General features: G+C 41.3%; 1 long non-coding RNA gene across 1 annotated transcript; it reads right to left on the bottom strand.

Moving 5' to 3' along the window:
- Nucleotides 1–1,354: 1,354 nt before the first annotated feature.
- LOC115770237 lies at nucleotides 1,355–16,058 on the bottom strand. Its single transcript, XR_004018824.1, has 4 exons — nucleotides 15,595–16,058; nucleotides 10,862–10,943; nucleotides 1,721–1,761; nucleotides 1,355–1,649 (listed from the first exon to the last, which is right to left on the bottom strand). It is a non-coding gene; the product is annotated as an uncharacterized LOC115770237 (long non-coding RNA).
- Between the last annotated feature and the right edge of the window lie 252 nt (nucleotides 16,059–16,310).

Genomic DNA, 16,310 nt, shown 5'->3' with positions numbered 1-16,310 from the left:
TTCATCGTTGTTCGACCCAATTGGACCAATTTAAAAGTATACTACAATTTTTGAATTGATCAAAATGTTGCATACTTTTAGGCTCTTCGACATATTTAATTTGGGTGCTTTACTTAAATATTGCTACTCATTATTGTGTATATGTTTTTATTTTATATAGACCAACAACTTTAGATAGATTAAAACTGTTAAGATGTTTTGGACTCTCGGACAGTACCGGCTGGGACAAACCCTTATTACAAGCAAATTTGTATTGCATAAGGGATGCATGTTCTCATTTAGGTTGGCAATCAACGGCAGAATGCCAAGATATCCAAATCTTAACATACATATTGAAGCTGAACTCATTTTGAATCCTTATCCTATCTGATGAGGATGATGATTTATACATTAGTTTTTCTTATAAAATTATGTGTTTTATTTCTTTATAAATTATTCCTTTTTACTACGAACTCACTTTGAAAAAAGTACCTTGAAATTCAATCCTTAACGATTACCAATTCCAAAATCAGGTTTGAGAGTATTTTTAAGCAGACAAGATTGCTTGGGCGGCTTCAGTTGGCTTCGCATTGCGTTTAACAGTGTTTTGGAGACACTTTCGTGTACCCTTTCCAAACTAAAAAAACGATGCATCTAAAACATAGGAAGATGCTAAATTACATACCAAATCTACTGTTAAAATTGATATTATAAAATGGATAGAAATTTTGACATCTAAGTAAATTGTAATATAGTTCCTACATTAATCCTAAGCGTAGTCAGAACCATGAAACGATAATAATTTAAGGGAAGTCATAATTTCATCTTATATAAATAAAATTATACTGGATTTTCGCATAGTATTTGAGAATCTACATTCCGAATTGTTTTTTATCGAAGCATTCATCAAGACTGATAAAAGGGCGGATCAACGTGTTAATGTTTCGTATATTGATTATTTCGGAAGAAGATGTGAATGTGGATTGCACGACACTTTATACCCTGTTATTTTTACTCATTTGTACTGGGTATAATATTAAATATATCTCATATATATATCCAAATTAAATGACCTTCACAATCGTTCAGCATCTATAACTTTTCTAGCTTATTGCAATTATTTTTCTTGTTATGGTTCGTGATTTATCCTCTGAATTGCATTTATATTTAAAGAAGTATTAATAAATTCGTTTTTTTTTTTTAAATATGCATCAAATTTCATAGAAGACATCAAGTTTTAAATCGTTTTTGATTTTTAGGGCTGACTGAAAACTATTTATATTGGATTCTTTCAATATATGATAAATAGTTATATCTTATAAACAGAAGAAAGACTGTTTTACTTATTATTTAAGTTATTCTTTCATTTTCATCGAGCATATTGATTCATACTTGACTTGGGTTTTTTTGTGTATTACTAAACTTAATTACGCTTTTTTTTTATTCTTATTAACAATTACTTACACATAATATTTTATTCTCGTTATCTTTAATAGACTAGTTGTACATAAGCCTCTATGAAAATAATACTACTATTATTTCGAAATATATTAAATAAAAGCCATTATTTTTTTTAAGGTTTCTAATAACCCATTTAAATGTATCTGGTTTATGATTAGGAGTTGCCGATTTTTGGTAGTTCTGGTTTCTCAAGATCTTTCCAGTAAAATCTGAAAATGGAAAACAGAAAAGTTAGTCAAGCTGCGCAATATATGATTAATTAAATATTTTTTATGCAAACCAGCTGAGAACGGCCAAAAGTAGGTCAAGCAAGGTAAGGAGCTGAAAATAAAGTAAGAGAAATTATAAATAAGTCTTTTGTATTACTGTAAAGGCATCTAAATATCTTAACACGATGTCAGATAAAGCTTAAATTGGATACAGTATTGGATACCCGACAGTATAGTTATTTGGGACTGTCTGGCAATTTAAAAATGTAGGATTGGTAACTATTTCCAACACTTATAACATTGACAATCGAAATATAAAGTATAAGCTCGCTTTATCCTGTATACCTCAGTACACTTTATGCTTTTATATCTCATGAGTTGCAGTTCATAATAAAATTATGATACCCTCTGCAAGAGCATAAACGGGGTGTGTTTGAAGTTCAGCCAAGTGTGCAGCATGCGGCAGACTGTTTGTCTGGTATGTTACCTATACGAACACATTGGCTGGACTGGGCCCATGGAATGCTGAATGAATGAATCAAATGTGTGTTCCGTAAATTTACGTTTGTCTTAAGGTCAGAATTAAAACCACATCGTCATTTGTGCCTCGCCAGATCTGAGACATCAATAAGATTAGCCACAAGATAAGAAGTTTCCGGTCAAACCAAAATAAATGAAAGAATATCTTGACTACACTGATGGCAGGCAATAAAAGTTCCACCGTTTAGTTAAAAACTTAACAAATGTATGTGTACCAAGCTGTGGAAAGCATCTCAGATTCCCTTAAGTATATATATATGAAAACTTAAGTCGATCTAGCCATATCCGTCTTTCTGAAGGCGTTGATCTTGGAAAGTTAAAAAGCTAGAATCTTGAATTTTGAGATGTATATTCTCGTATATTAAGCGCAGAACGTGATTATAATTTCTGATAGATCTATAGACCCATTCTCATAATATCGATAAATACAGATTGTAAGACATGGTTTTTTAAGCATATCTCGAGGATTATAAGAGCTACAAACATCAAACTTGGTATGCAGGCTCTCGTATAATTTACTTTTATTAAGAATATTTTACTTTTTGTTTATCTCCCCCCATTCCCGGGTTCTTCCAACTAGAGCACTCTTCAGTACCTTCTGCTGTCAACTATATTGGCCATGTCTGTGCTTTGCGGCAAGAGACTAAAGGCAAACACTAAAAGAGCTCGTAAATGAGGCTCCCAATACATATGCGATGTTGGACGACGAAGACGACGTCGACGACGATGATGACAGTAGAAACCAAATAAACACGTCGACTGCCATCCCCGTTACCCACACTTCAAAAAACCGGCTAATTAATGACGTTTCCCTGTTTGGTTCCCGGGCCCCGATCTGTTCGGGCCTAAGGTCGCAGACTCAGTGAGTCCCCCCAGCCTGTTAGCCGGAGCGGTGCCATTTTTGTATTTTTGTATTTTATTTTTATTTTATTTTCATTTTTTTGTTTTTTTGGACTTTGGTGACGGTGTCGTAAGTGAAGTGCCAATAAACACGTGATTTACTTCGGCTCTGGCCACGGTCAAAGAGCCGAGCGGTACGGCAACGCCGCACTTAGTCGATTGTGTGTGTGTGTGTGCGTATGTGTGACAGCCAAAATCATGAGGCTTATCGCTTCCATCGGCCATCAAGATTCCGCTCATTAATTTTGAAATTAGGCGGGTTTTCAAGAAGAGCAAAGAATTGATGTCCAGCTAAAGCCCGAATAAACTGGCCGCCGTTGTCCGCGCTGCATTTCCCTGCGACCAAGCCAGTGAGTGCATAAATTAATTAAGTCGGTCGGAATGTGGACGTGTATGTGCGGTGCCGACCTTTTGTCTGGCACTGTAGCACTATAGCCGAGGCAGCGACCGTCCGACTGTCCGCCCAGTTCGTCGTCTGCCGCGCAATGGCGGCTGTTGCGCAGACAGCGACTCGTATGGGCTGGGCGCATATTCAGATTCAGATACAGATTCAGATGCATGTGCTGGTGCTGGTGCTGATGCTGGTGCTGGTGCCCAACTGGCTCGTAGGATGTTGTAAATTAAAAGCCGCGGCTGGTCCTTTGTGCCGTGCAGGCTGAGTCATTTGCATTTTGCCTACTGCCTGGCCTGATTATGAAAGATGCTGCGCTGCGTGGGTGATAAATGACCATGCCAGAAGGGGCTGTGGCTGGAGCACAACCCCCCCAGTTCCCCACAACACCCGCCCTTTGCTCCACTAGATGATTGTTGCATTTTGGAAAATGTTAAAATTTTCAACCCCAGCAGAGCTGCCAGCTCGTTAACCCCTTGCTGAGACGTCGCTGGGAGATTAGCTGATGGCCTTCCAAATTTATTTATCTTCAACCCTCTCTAGCTGCCTCAACTTCTCTATTCCCCCCCTTTCTCTCTCTCCGTCTGTGTTGCTCTGTGGCAATTGCAACGAGCACTGACAAGGGTTGTGAACTCGGAACCCACAACCCAAACGCCGGGCCTCAACGCCAATCTAATAGATTCCGATTGAGATTTAATTATTTCACTTAATTTTCCAACTGACTTCATGCGGCTGACTTTTAGCTTAACTTTCATGTCCACGTCCTTTAACCAGTTAATGAAGCGAATAAATTTCTTGGCAATTATTTTGCGGATTGTTTTAATTGACCTCAAGATGCCCAGCGCCTCGGGGTCTGCCGGTCCGCCGGTCCGTCCAAGAATGTGCAAGCAGACAAATGGAAGACGGCCAAAGGCGATGGCGATAACTAATTAGCAGTAGATTAAATCATTATGCTGCCAAAGAGGAATTGATTGTGGCTAAAGGATGCCAATCTGTGTGGCCTAAAAGCTAAACACCATACTAAACTGTATTCACTTCTTGTGGTAAGTCAATCATTATTTGTGTATTTTTAATAGATCAAAGTTTCTCGATGCAGTGCAGATTTCTTTATACCCTCGGAAATGGAGTATTATAATGTTATTGCCTAATATGTAACGCTTAAAAGGAGAATTTATTTAAAAAATACATTTTTCGTCCTGCAAATCAAGAATTTAAATATTTTGTGATTTTATTTCTATATTCAATTATATTTTTCAAAGCTAGAAATGAATTACCTTTGGTTTAGCTGAAAAGCTCGAGCTTTGGATGATTATTATTTAGGTTTTGTTTATTTTTCAAAAGACGAAAATACTTTTTAACTTATTAAGTTTCCCTCTTCTAATAATGAGAAAATACTTTTTTGAAATGAATCCAGAAAGTAATTCAATCATCCGCACGCCGAAGATTTAGTACCCTAGACATTTCTCCTTTTCAGAGATATCTGAAAACAGAACAGAAAGCTACTTTTCGACCGATCTTTTCTAATGCAGCTATGTGATATAGTGGCCCGATGCTGTTAAGATTGCATATGTGCATATATATGAGGGTCAAACAGCCTAAATCCCGACTGGGGTCAAGTAATCTTTATAAAAAAAGGGTTTTCATACCAGAACCTAATTTTCGACTGATCTCTCCCACGGCGGACAGGCGGATATAACTATATGAACTCGGCTGCTGATACTGATCTAAGAATATATATACTGTATGAAGCGAAAATACATCCTTCCTTGCGTTACACATATTATGACAAAATTATAATACCCTACACAAGCGTATATAAATTAATAGAAATGATCAGTTTCAAATTTTGATGTATTTTATGACAAGATATCTTGACAAAAACTCAGCAATTTGAGCTTTACTACTCTTCTGATATTTTCCCAAGTTCATGTCAAATCGGTCGACCAAATACCTTATATGGCTGTTATTGTAATATTCCGATTGTAAATAAAGCTATTGTTTAAACGCATTTCCAAGCCATATCTCTTGAAGTGTATTTAACATTCGGTGTGATGTAAACTAAAGCTTACCTATGTATATGCATATGCAGATGTATGTAACAGTCGTGACACCCTGCAACTGAGCCATGGCATTGTCCTGCCACTGTGTCGAGCTGCCAACTTGAGGCCGGACGCTTTGTTTATGATGAGTGATTGTTATGAGTTGTCAAAAAGGCATGCGGACCCAACGATGTGTGATGCGAGTGTGTGTGTGTGTGTGTGTGTATCTGGTGTCTGTTGAGCAGGAAATCCACCAGGATTTGTTAAAATATGCCGCCAACATATGCAAATATGTTTGTCTACACAAACGAAAGCAGAGGCTGCACTCAAGTCCGCACTCGCACCCGCCCGAATGGGTAAGTAGACGAGGTAGACGAGCGCCACGTGACGCCAATGTTTCCACCCTCACGTAAGTGGAAACCTATCAAAGTAAGCCGCTGTCGCCGCCGCCCCTTGGTGACAATCAACCCTGGCTGGATGCTTCAGAGTTTGCTTTAATGTTTTGACAGTAAAATAAACATATCCAAGTACGACTCTTGCCAAATGAGTGCGGGTGTGCTTATGTGTGCGTGTGTGTGGGAGGGGTGTGTGTCATAGTTGGACAAGCAGCAGAGGCTCAAGTGTGAGCGAAAAGCACATAGATGTCAAATATAATTCATCATCTATAGAGCATCAAAGTCTGACAGTTTGCTGGCAATGTAATTCCCTGACGTTGACCCTGGTCTCTAGCCAGGCCAAGGCCAATCGAGCCGCTGGCATCAGCAAAACAATAAGTCGACATCATTATCAGTCCGACTTGCAACATCGAGTACAAGTGCGAGTGCCCCACCCTCCGGCAGGGGTTGGATGTCACCGGCAGCAGCTGAGCTCAATAGCTGTGATTTATCCGGACGAACTTGGACTTGTTTTTGTTTTGTATTTTGTATTGCTCGACTTTATTGCCAAACACCTGGTAGGTGTCAGTGCATAGTCTTCTTTTATTTAATGGCCCAACAGGTAGAACTTTGCCGAGCTCTGTCAATTATTTTTTGCCTGACGACAGTTTCTGTGGTGGACACAAAAACACTTTAGTCGAGCAAGTAGCGTTGGAAATCCTTTTAAATAATTAATGTCAATTAGAGATAAAGTTAATTTTGGCCCATCCGTCTGATGATTGTGTGCAAAGGTTTCGCTACCTTCGCCTGCTGCTATTCCCATGGCCAACGGCAGGTAACTTCAAGGCATGGGGCGGGCCAAGGCTGTTGGCATCTGTCATAAATATTTTATAACATCAATTACAAAGCACTTAACTTTCATGAATTTAATACGAAAGATGCCACTGCCACTGCCGCTGCTCCGGCACATCCATCTCTCCCGACGCCGATGCCTCATTTATCTCTCATATGCCAAACAATCAGCACTCGACAGGAAGAGCAATCATTTTTTTTTCGCCTGCCTGGGACAAGTGTAAGCCGCCGAAAACACGTATGTGTGTGTGTGTGTAAGCCTCGAGCATAAGTCCATCAGGATCAGCCGGGGGCAATCTAAAGTGACTCTCGATATAAAAGTAGTCGAAACGCCAAGCAACCCCGACACTGTCCGGCAGAGTCCGCAGTCCGGCCAATGTCTTTTGCTGCCATTGTCCTTGCTCGATACGGCCGGGTATTGAAAGTGCGGCGGTGATTTACTTCCCTCAGTTTCTGATTCGGATGCTGATTCCGACTCAGTTTCGGCAGCAAAACAAAATCCCCAAAAAAATAAAATAAAATAAAATTAAAATCTCATCAAGGGGCACAAGTGCCCGGACCCGGACCCGGCTCCAGAGCTTTGCACACGTTCATGTTGATAAAAACAATATCAATATAAAAAGGCATTTATACTTATATATATATATAGATATTTGTATGTATGTATTTATGCCCAAGGCTAGCCGACTTGGACTTTGCCTGCTGCCTCTGCCTCTGCCTCCGCCTCTGCCAGCTGAGGGCTCACGGAGCACTCAGTACGCTTTGGACTTGGGCGCGTGCCGTCGCGCCAAGCCACAATCCCCCCATTGATATTCATAGCCGATTTTCGCGTCGCACAAGGCAAACACGGCGGCATGTTGGGCATGTTCCCATACATAAATAAATCAAATTTATGGCGACTAGATTCGATGTGTCAACATCTTTTCGATTGTGCTCGAACTGCACTACTGGGATTTCGGATTAAAGATGTCAGATAAACGTTGCCTCTGCTTCAATCAGGTCTGACTCTTTTTCTTCTTCAGTCAACTAAGGCAAACACATATCTAATCTGACAGTGTAAATTGTTCGGCTGCAATACGCTGTGCACTGTTGAATAAAAGCGAAGAACAGGTGGAAACAGTTGAGCGTGCTCTTTAGTTGAGAGAACCTTAAGGCTGCAAGCCGGTTCAAACTTGAAAACTAATACAAATGGAGAATGGTATAGATTTTCTGAACCTAATTCATTCTGGGCGGGCACTAGGAGGACCTACGCTCAAAATTCATGTCTCTAGCTTTTATTCAGAGATCGGCGCTTTGTCTTACCTTCTAAAATTTGAAGTAAGATAGAAAAAATAAATGAAAAATATGTCATATATTATGTAAAGTAGCTTTAAAACTATTTGACAGCCCGAAAAATAAATAATTAGCTTTCAGTCATATATCTCTAAGAGTCGAATCCGAGCCTATGGCAGGTGAAGGGTGCGGGGTGAGTAAATGAACCTCTGCCAGGTTTCATGTGTTCATTTAAATGCCGCATTGTGTTTCTAAAATGTCCCAAGAGATTTTTTGAGGCGTTAAAGCGTGCCACCCCTTGTTTTGGACCAACAAAATGCAGTGGTTTCCGGTTCGGCAACGCCCCGGCAAGGCGGGCCACATTCCGGCTAGTGGGAGTTAATTCGGTAAAGTCAGTAACCTCATCAAAGAAGCGCTGGCCGTCTGCTATGCCAGAGCCTGAGGAGGGTTTGCCGTCTAGCACTAGCTGGCGCATTAGATTTACGCCAAACGACGTGAGGCGCATATGTTTATGAGTCTCGTTGAGATTGAGCACTCACAGTGCCGGGCAGACAGCAGGGGCATGCCCCATGGTTAACCAAAAACGAAAGCAGGACGCGTTGCGCATAAAAGCCTCATGCCGCTGGCCATTGCCGTTCGCCGTTCTCCGTTCTCCGTTCGCCGTTCGCCGCACGCTGCCTGCTAATGGATTTCAGAGTTACCGCTGAAGCCGTAGCCACAGTCGCTGGAGCAGCCTCTCTGTCAGTTGAAGGGTTGCCGAACGCTTTGGTCGCCCGCCCCGGCAGCCTGCCACTTCCACTTCCTTCAACAAACGCCCTTCTGTTATTGTTGTTGCTGCTCCGGCTCCTGCTCCTGCTGCTGTGACTTACGCACCGTGAATGAATGCGTTGTTAGCAAGAGCTGGCCCAAGCCCAAGCCGAGCACTGCCTGAGGGGCGGCCCGCAGTCGGTCGCATTGTTGCTGCTGGCGTTTTTTTTTTTGGCGCACGCGACTTTCACACTAACGTAATAAAGAGCTCAACGACACTCAAATTGAATACGTCTCATGGTGCGAATGGCGTAATGATTTTCTATGTGGAACTCGATGCAGATAATGGTGCGATACCCCGTGGAAGTGCTGCTAATTTAGCTATTTTTAAAGCTACATTTGGCTATTTTTCAGAGGTAATCATCAAGCTGCCCTTGAAATTTGCATGTGTCAGCAACACAGAATATTTTTAAATTAAGTCAGTTTCTTTTCAGCTATTTTAAAGCTAAATTTGACTATTTTCAACGGTCATTGATAGACAACTCTTTGAATTCGCTCTTTGTTTCAGACAGTTGGCTAATCTTTAGCTTGTTTCCGAGCTTGATTCGGCTATTATCGGAGGTCCCCAGGTGGCAGCTCTTCAAATTTGTATGTCCCTGAAATTCTGGATATTTATAGACAGAGTTAACTCTAACAATTTTTGTTAAGTTGTTTCTAGCCTTATTTGGCTATAGTCAGACAGAATAAGGGAAGCTTGAAAGCAGCCGTCAAGCATTACATTGAAAATTATTATTAACACAAAGCTATTGGGCTGACGAGCCCACATATAAACTTAATGAAACTCTTGAAACTCTTCCACAAAGAGCAAGTGCAGCTTGCTAGCTACTACAAGGAAAACTGCACAAAAGGTGGCAATTGCCTCTTTTGGGTTGCCACTAAATAGTATGAAGCACCTGCTAAAATTGAATTTAGCCAATTTTAGCTATTAATTACATCGCAGCACTGATGCCCAGATCCACAGCCACAGCCACTGCCACAGCCGGAGACCAAGACCCATTCCCGCATCTGCAGCCACCCCTCGTGGTGGCTGCTGTTGCTGCTGCTGCTTGGGCGGTTTTGTTTTTGTTTGCGTGGTGATAGAAATTAACCCCTCAATTGAGGTTGAATTTAATTTGGCGCAAAATGGCAAAGAGGGTGTGCGTATGCGTGTGCCCTGCCCTGCCCGGCCCGGCCCGGCTCGGTCTGGCTGCTGTTCATTTGGCTGCTGGAGTTTGTACAGTTGAAAATGATATCGCTGTTAACGCTAAAGGGCCATTGTCAAATTGTCTCTTATTAATTATGATGATGCGTGTGCCGGCGCTATCGAATGAAGGGTTTCGGGGGAGGATGGCTGCAGTGCATGCAAATTTGCCTGAATTTGGCGTCTTTAACGTAATTTATTGCACACGCCGCCTGCCGGGCTTAGAGTGAAAAGTTAATACCGTAAGAGACTGCCTATATGAGAAATTTAAATCCTCTACTCAACCCAATTCAACCCAACCACACACACACACACACGCACACGCAACGGAGTTGAGTCTTGAGGTTCAATTGATTTGCACAGCCAACTATGCAAAAGGTACTCATACAAAATTCGCTTAATTTACATCAGACAATAGCGGCAAAACGAACAATAGCACACAGAGCACAGGATTGAAGGAGTCAAGGCTTCGGTTGGCATCCCGAATTCAACTTTAAACCGAGTAGCTGACCTGCAACCCGCTTAAATCATTTGGTATTAACCTGCAGCCCATTGTCTACTGGAAAATTGAGCATTATTATAAATTAACTTAATCGAGCGAAACTCGTTGAAGGCTGCCTATTTAATCATAGTAATTCATTATGAAAGGGATAGTCTCTCGTTAAGATAAGCTGGTTAAATGTACCCAAGTGAATGGTTATAGCATATTGCCAGCATTTCTTGCAAATTGAAATTGTAAACAATTCGATTTTGAATAAGAAATTAAGTTATGTTTTCGTAAAAGAATAGTTTTTAAAATAGGTTAACATAAATGTATTTTTTTTTTTATATATTTAAAGGTATGTGTATGTACTTACCCAGAAGTTCACATGACACGCAGGACTATTTTACTGCTCATCAATTAATAGAAATGGGAATGAGTTTAATATATCCACAAAACTGAAAAAATAAGTAAAGAATAAGTTAGACTAAGAGGCGGAGAAAGAGAGACAAAATGAGAGAGAGAGAGAGGTAGGTGAAAGATATTTCGCATGAGAGTTAAAAAGAGTGAGTCTATGAAAGTTAAGTAAACTTGTCAAGTTATGTTAACCAATCTTAGTGGTAAAAGAGAACACATTCACTTACGTACACACCCAACTATGTCTATATGGGACTTTGGAGGATACCATATTTATATGTATTTTGAACAGAACAATGTTGTCATGGATAAAGGCCCTAAACTCGGATGAGATTTGACTGAGTTGTGGTGGTGGGAAATTTCGACCTATGTCTATATAGGTTATTTGAGGGTACCATTTTCACATGAATTTTGATTCAAAATAATGTCAGATGTAGATGTCAAATTGCTTAGGAGACCAAACCATGAAGAGAGAGCCAAACCTCGTGAAATTGTATATGTTTAACAATGCGACAGATCGGATAGTAATCAAATATTTACTTGGTGCGTAAAATGTGTCTAAAGACTTTATAAATTTAAGAAAATCTTATTAAGGGAATTTAAATAAAGATAAACCAACTACTGTCAAAAACTCAGCTACCTAGCATTCAGTCAATCAGTCAGTCGTGACAAACAGCTTTATGTATAAAGATAATTTTAATTTCTTGCGTTCTTTCCATTTAACATAATTGGATGAAACTTAAGGTATTGCATTGTTAATTGCATCCGAGTTTCCACTTGAACAAACGCTGACCAATAGAAGCCGTAACTAATGAACCGCAACGACAAGATCAATGGGCCGGCCAGTGGACTCCTCTCGGAGGGGGGGAATTACCCGAGTTGGGCATTGGAGCCGAGAGTGCCACAATTTGCGAAATCGCAGCATGGCAACTAGCGCCAGGCTGCCTTGGAGGCAGCTCCTTGGCGCGTCTGCGAGTGGGTTTCCATTCGTTTGCGATATTTCATTTCTTTATTAAGTCAATGTCATATTTTGCGACTGTGGGCGCCGGTGTCCTGCTTGGATGCAGAGCACAGCGCTTGCACTGAATGAGTCTGGGCGGGTATATGGTATATGTGGCCAGTGGATGCTGTGGTGCACAGCTGGAGCTTGTTACTTTGATGTATTTGAGACGGTTTGTGGCGCGCGCGTTTATTTGTGGACGCGTCTGTTGCAGCAGCGGGACACCATTTGATGTGTGATCCGAGCGGCACATTTGGGCATTCCGGCAACCAGTTGTGTGCGCTCATAAATAAATAACGCCAGGCTGTTTACACATCCGAGAGTGAAGCACTCTCTAAGCCTAGACAAACTAATAATTGAGTTTCGATTACCTCTATTAACTCACACAGAGCTAGGCGCACAAACAAAAAGCAAAGCCGAAACATTTGTCAAACGCTTGTCAAAGGCTGAAAAGCTTGTGGCATTTCAATGTGACAATGCGCGGGGGTTCGAACCCCACATTTCAATGTGACAATGCACGGGCTCGAATCCCACATAGTCATAGGCGCGCTGGAAGGGGGCGGGGGGGCCAGTAACGTAACCGCCCATTAGCCACATGCGCGCCTGCGTGACACATTGGCATCAATCAAAGTTTCACCCGTTTAGTGTGTGCGAGTGTGTGTGTGTGTGTGCTGGGAGTGTGTGAGCTGGGCTTGGGCGCTTTTGTATTTCATTTTTTGTTGTTGTGTTGTGCGCCGCCTGCGTCGCAAGCGCGTAAAAAGACATTTTGACAAATTCAAGTAGCGCCATCTACGCTCGCCTTTAATAGCTTTTATACTGCCTGTCACGATATTTCATCAGTCAAACGACCACGACCACGACCCGCACTACGATTGCGACCACGACCACGACCAGCGTCAACAGCGCCGGGCACAAATATACTGACACACATGGCAGTCAAGGCCGGAAAATGTTTTGGGTCGCGGGCAATACAGTAGCGCGAATTTTATTTGATGTTATTTCCATTTGAAAATGAGTTATTGGCGCTGCTAACAACCCCTAAAATCACCCCCTATCGCACAAGCGCTGCCACTGAGCCCCTGTCAGCTCAGACAGCAGCCAGGCTTGCCTATAAACACGCAGGCCAAAGTGCGAGCGAGAGGGAGGTAGGGAGGGAGGCAGAGAGAGAGTCACAGTGGCGCGTGGGCGCGGCTGTGCACAGAAAGCGCATAAATTTTGGGGTTCCAAGCAGTGCTCCCCTTTGTTCTCGCAGCGCCCCAACCCCTCCTGTTATAACACACATGCGTTCCATTCGAATTGCGATTTCCTTTCATTCGTTTCTCCGATTTGATTTATTTTATTTGTTTTGTATGACACCCGCAAGTGTTTCCCTCGAGCGATATATTAATTTTGTAGGCGTAGCTGGCAGCCAGAAGCGTTTAGGCTGTATGGAGATAATATTTATATTCCCACCTCACGGACAACGGGGAGTGGTTAATCAAATGCTCGTAATATCACACAAGTATGGCTAAATTACGGCTTCTTTTTTTTGTTGTTGTTGCTGGCCACCACAAGTGGCCATTAAGTGTGTGTTAACTGCTGGATTTGATATAATCACTGCGATTAGCAGCTTACTTTTACCACACAAAATTGATAAGATATAGATGAAGTTAATCTGTACACTCGGTTAAGCTTAAGACAAGTGTTTTATGCACCTGAAAAGCAACATTCTAATCACTCCAGTAAAACTTGTTAATGGTAAAGACTTTCATTTGGGATATGGATTTATCATGTGCTTATCTTTATCATATGAAAGTCTTCAATATGTATTGAATACATTATATACACTTCTCTTATATGCACATACCTAGCCTCGCATGCATATTCGCATGCCGGAAGCATATAGGCCCATGGGCGTAAAGTTCCCAATTGGATGACTGATTGATGACGTGAATGAACGCAAAAGGTGTGATGAAGCAAATGCGTGCGAGTCTGTGGCACATTAGATATTCATGCGAATATTTGAATTGAGCAGCCACACAGTGCATGGTGGGTGGTGGGTGGTTGGGGGTGGCTTTGGGTGGTTTGGGTTGGCAATGCCTCGGGGCCGCCCACTCGCTGTTGCGTCTGATAAATCACATATTTTCGCTGATCAAATCAATCTAATTGACATCACTCAAAATGTTGGCAGAAAAGTTTTCACATTCGTTTTCGCAGCAACAACAAAAAATGCGAATAAATGAGTTCAAAATGGGACTACGCCCACGTCCACGCCCTGTGCCACAGGCGCCTTTTTGGCTTAATGGTGGCTATGCTAGGTTGCGAGCTGAGGCGGTGCGTTCCCGGCCACCAGCCAACAGTCAGCAGCCACCAGCCACCAGCCGCCATTACGGCAGGACGCCGGAACGCCAGTACGCAACGTGATTTATTTTCATTTGGATGCCACCGCCATCCAAATTCGACGCTCCGTCATCCTGACATTCGAATTGAAATGCAAATTCTGACGAATGTGCGCACATTGTGCGCCTAGGGTCGGTACGCTGCAGTAGGAGTTGGAAGAGGAGTAGGAGGTGAAGCAGGAGGATATCGGCGAAGCGTCACCTCGACCGACTGACGGCGGCGACAATCAACGACTCTCGATGGTAAATGAGCCATCTACCCATACGCTTTACAATCCGAAATACACACATGTGCAGACGCCCCAAATCGCATATATATCCAATCCATTTACATATGTGTACATACCTATATGTTTATATACACGTGTAAATAAGTATGTGTACATAAGAGAATATTTACTTTAACCCTTTGATGCTATGCCATCACATTTATTTATGCTACTTATTTTTATGCCCTTTTCTTTTATATATGATATGTTTTTTTATAAAGAAATAATTAATAATGAATAGTATGTGTTGTTTTCATTGCCATAAACAGCTCAGGCAAGCTAGCTAGGGTCTCTTGTCAAACTACTTTTTAGACCCTTCCAAAGGGTTTTCTAATTTCATCGGGAAATGTGTAAGGCATAAAGGAACACGTCTCAAATCCCATAAAGTATATATGTGTGTATTCTATATATATGTAGTAAAGGCAGTATATATGTCGGAACCGGACAAATCGGACCACTATAGCAATAAAGCTACCATAGGCATGTTCGATCAAAAGTTTAGTTAATGTATATGTAAACGTTTCTGCGTTCCATCCTGTCGAAACTATCCGCAAAACCCTATTAAATCGAAATGCTATATTTCATTTTAGCACTAATGTACTTCTAAGCAACATGTATACAAAGGGATTTCTTACTTAAATTAAGCTTTTCTCTTAAGCTAAACTATCCGTTAAAGAATTATATATATCCATTTAAATATAAACTAAGTATAAATTTTCAACACTTAAAGATAGAATTAGATATATACACATATCGCGATTAAGTTTACAGTATGCTACTTAAAAAAGAGATAGAAGAGACATAACGACGTAGACATACCCTATACATGCTTATGTAGAAAAAGCTAATATGTTAAGAGATTGTTTCTTAGTTAAGGATGCTTAATCTATCAGCCTAGCTGACTTAATTAATATAGCCTAATTTATATTTTAAATAAAAGATGGATGCAATATTAACTTTATAGGGTAATAAATATTTGAAAAGCGAAATTGGTAGCTTAGATTTAATTAACAATTTTAAGATACTGTTTAAACTTTTTACTTACATGCCATTGAAATCGAGTGGAAATTGTTAAGCGGCTGCTTTCTTCATATTGTTAAACAACAGATTTATAGGGTGCTTCCATTGTCTGTGTGTTGATGGGTGTGAGGTTGGGGAATAAATACCTATGTACATGCATAAGTATGTGCATGTGTACATGCACACAGTAATCACATTTGCTGAAGTGTGTCCATTCGAAGCCTTGTGGCTGGCCATTCTCTTAAGAGCAAAAGGCCCGTGAACTGCTTTTTCAGCCGGGACATCGTAGTTAAACATGCACATATATGCATATGTATGTATGTATACGTGTGTATGTACAAAGTACAAACATATTTATGTGTACATGTGGGGTCAACTTGTATGTAAATGCTGCTTATAGACAGCATTAACAAGTTCACTTCATGCGCACGTCTGTCTGCCTGTCTCTGTTTGTGTGTATGTGTACGTGTGTATGTTTGTGTGTGTGTGTGTGTGTGTGTGTGTGTGTGTGTGTGTGTGTGCACATTCCTTTATTGTACATAAAATGGTGGACGATAGACGTCTCTCTCCTGGCAGCGCTGCGGCCAGACTGTCGTGTGTCGCGTTCACGACACTCAGCTGCCATGTTCCCGGTTTTCGGTCCTCTCCAATGTGCGGCAAACGCTTCCAGCTATACACGGTAACAACTGTATCCCTTTTGAGCATGTCGTGCCCACCCAACCCCACAGCCCATTCCATTCC

Source organism: Drosophila novamexicana, unplaced genomic scaffold (genome assembly GCF_003285875.2).
Source record: "Drosophila novamexicana strain 15010-1031.04,08,12 unplaced genomic scaffold, DnovRS2.1 tig00004555-arrow-pilon, whole genome shotgun sequence".
Taxonomy (NCBI): Eukaryota; Metazoa; Arthropoda; class Insecta; order Diptera; family Drosophilidae; genus Drosophila; species Drosophila novamexicana.
Note: the sequence above shows the minus strand (reverse complement) of the source record. Positions and strands in the feature narration are given on the sequence as shown.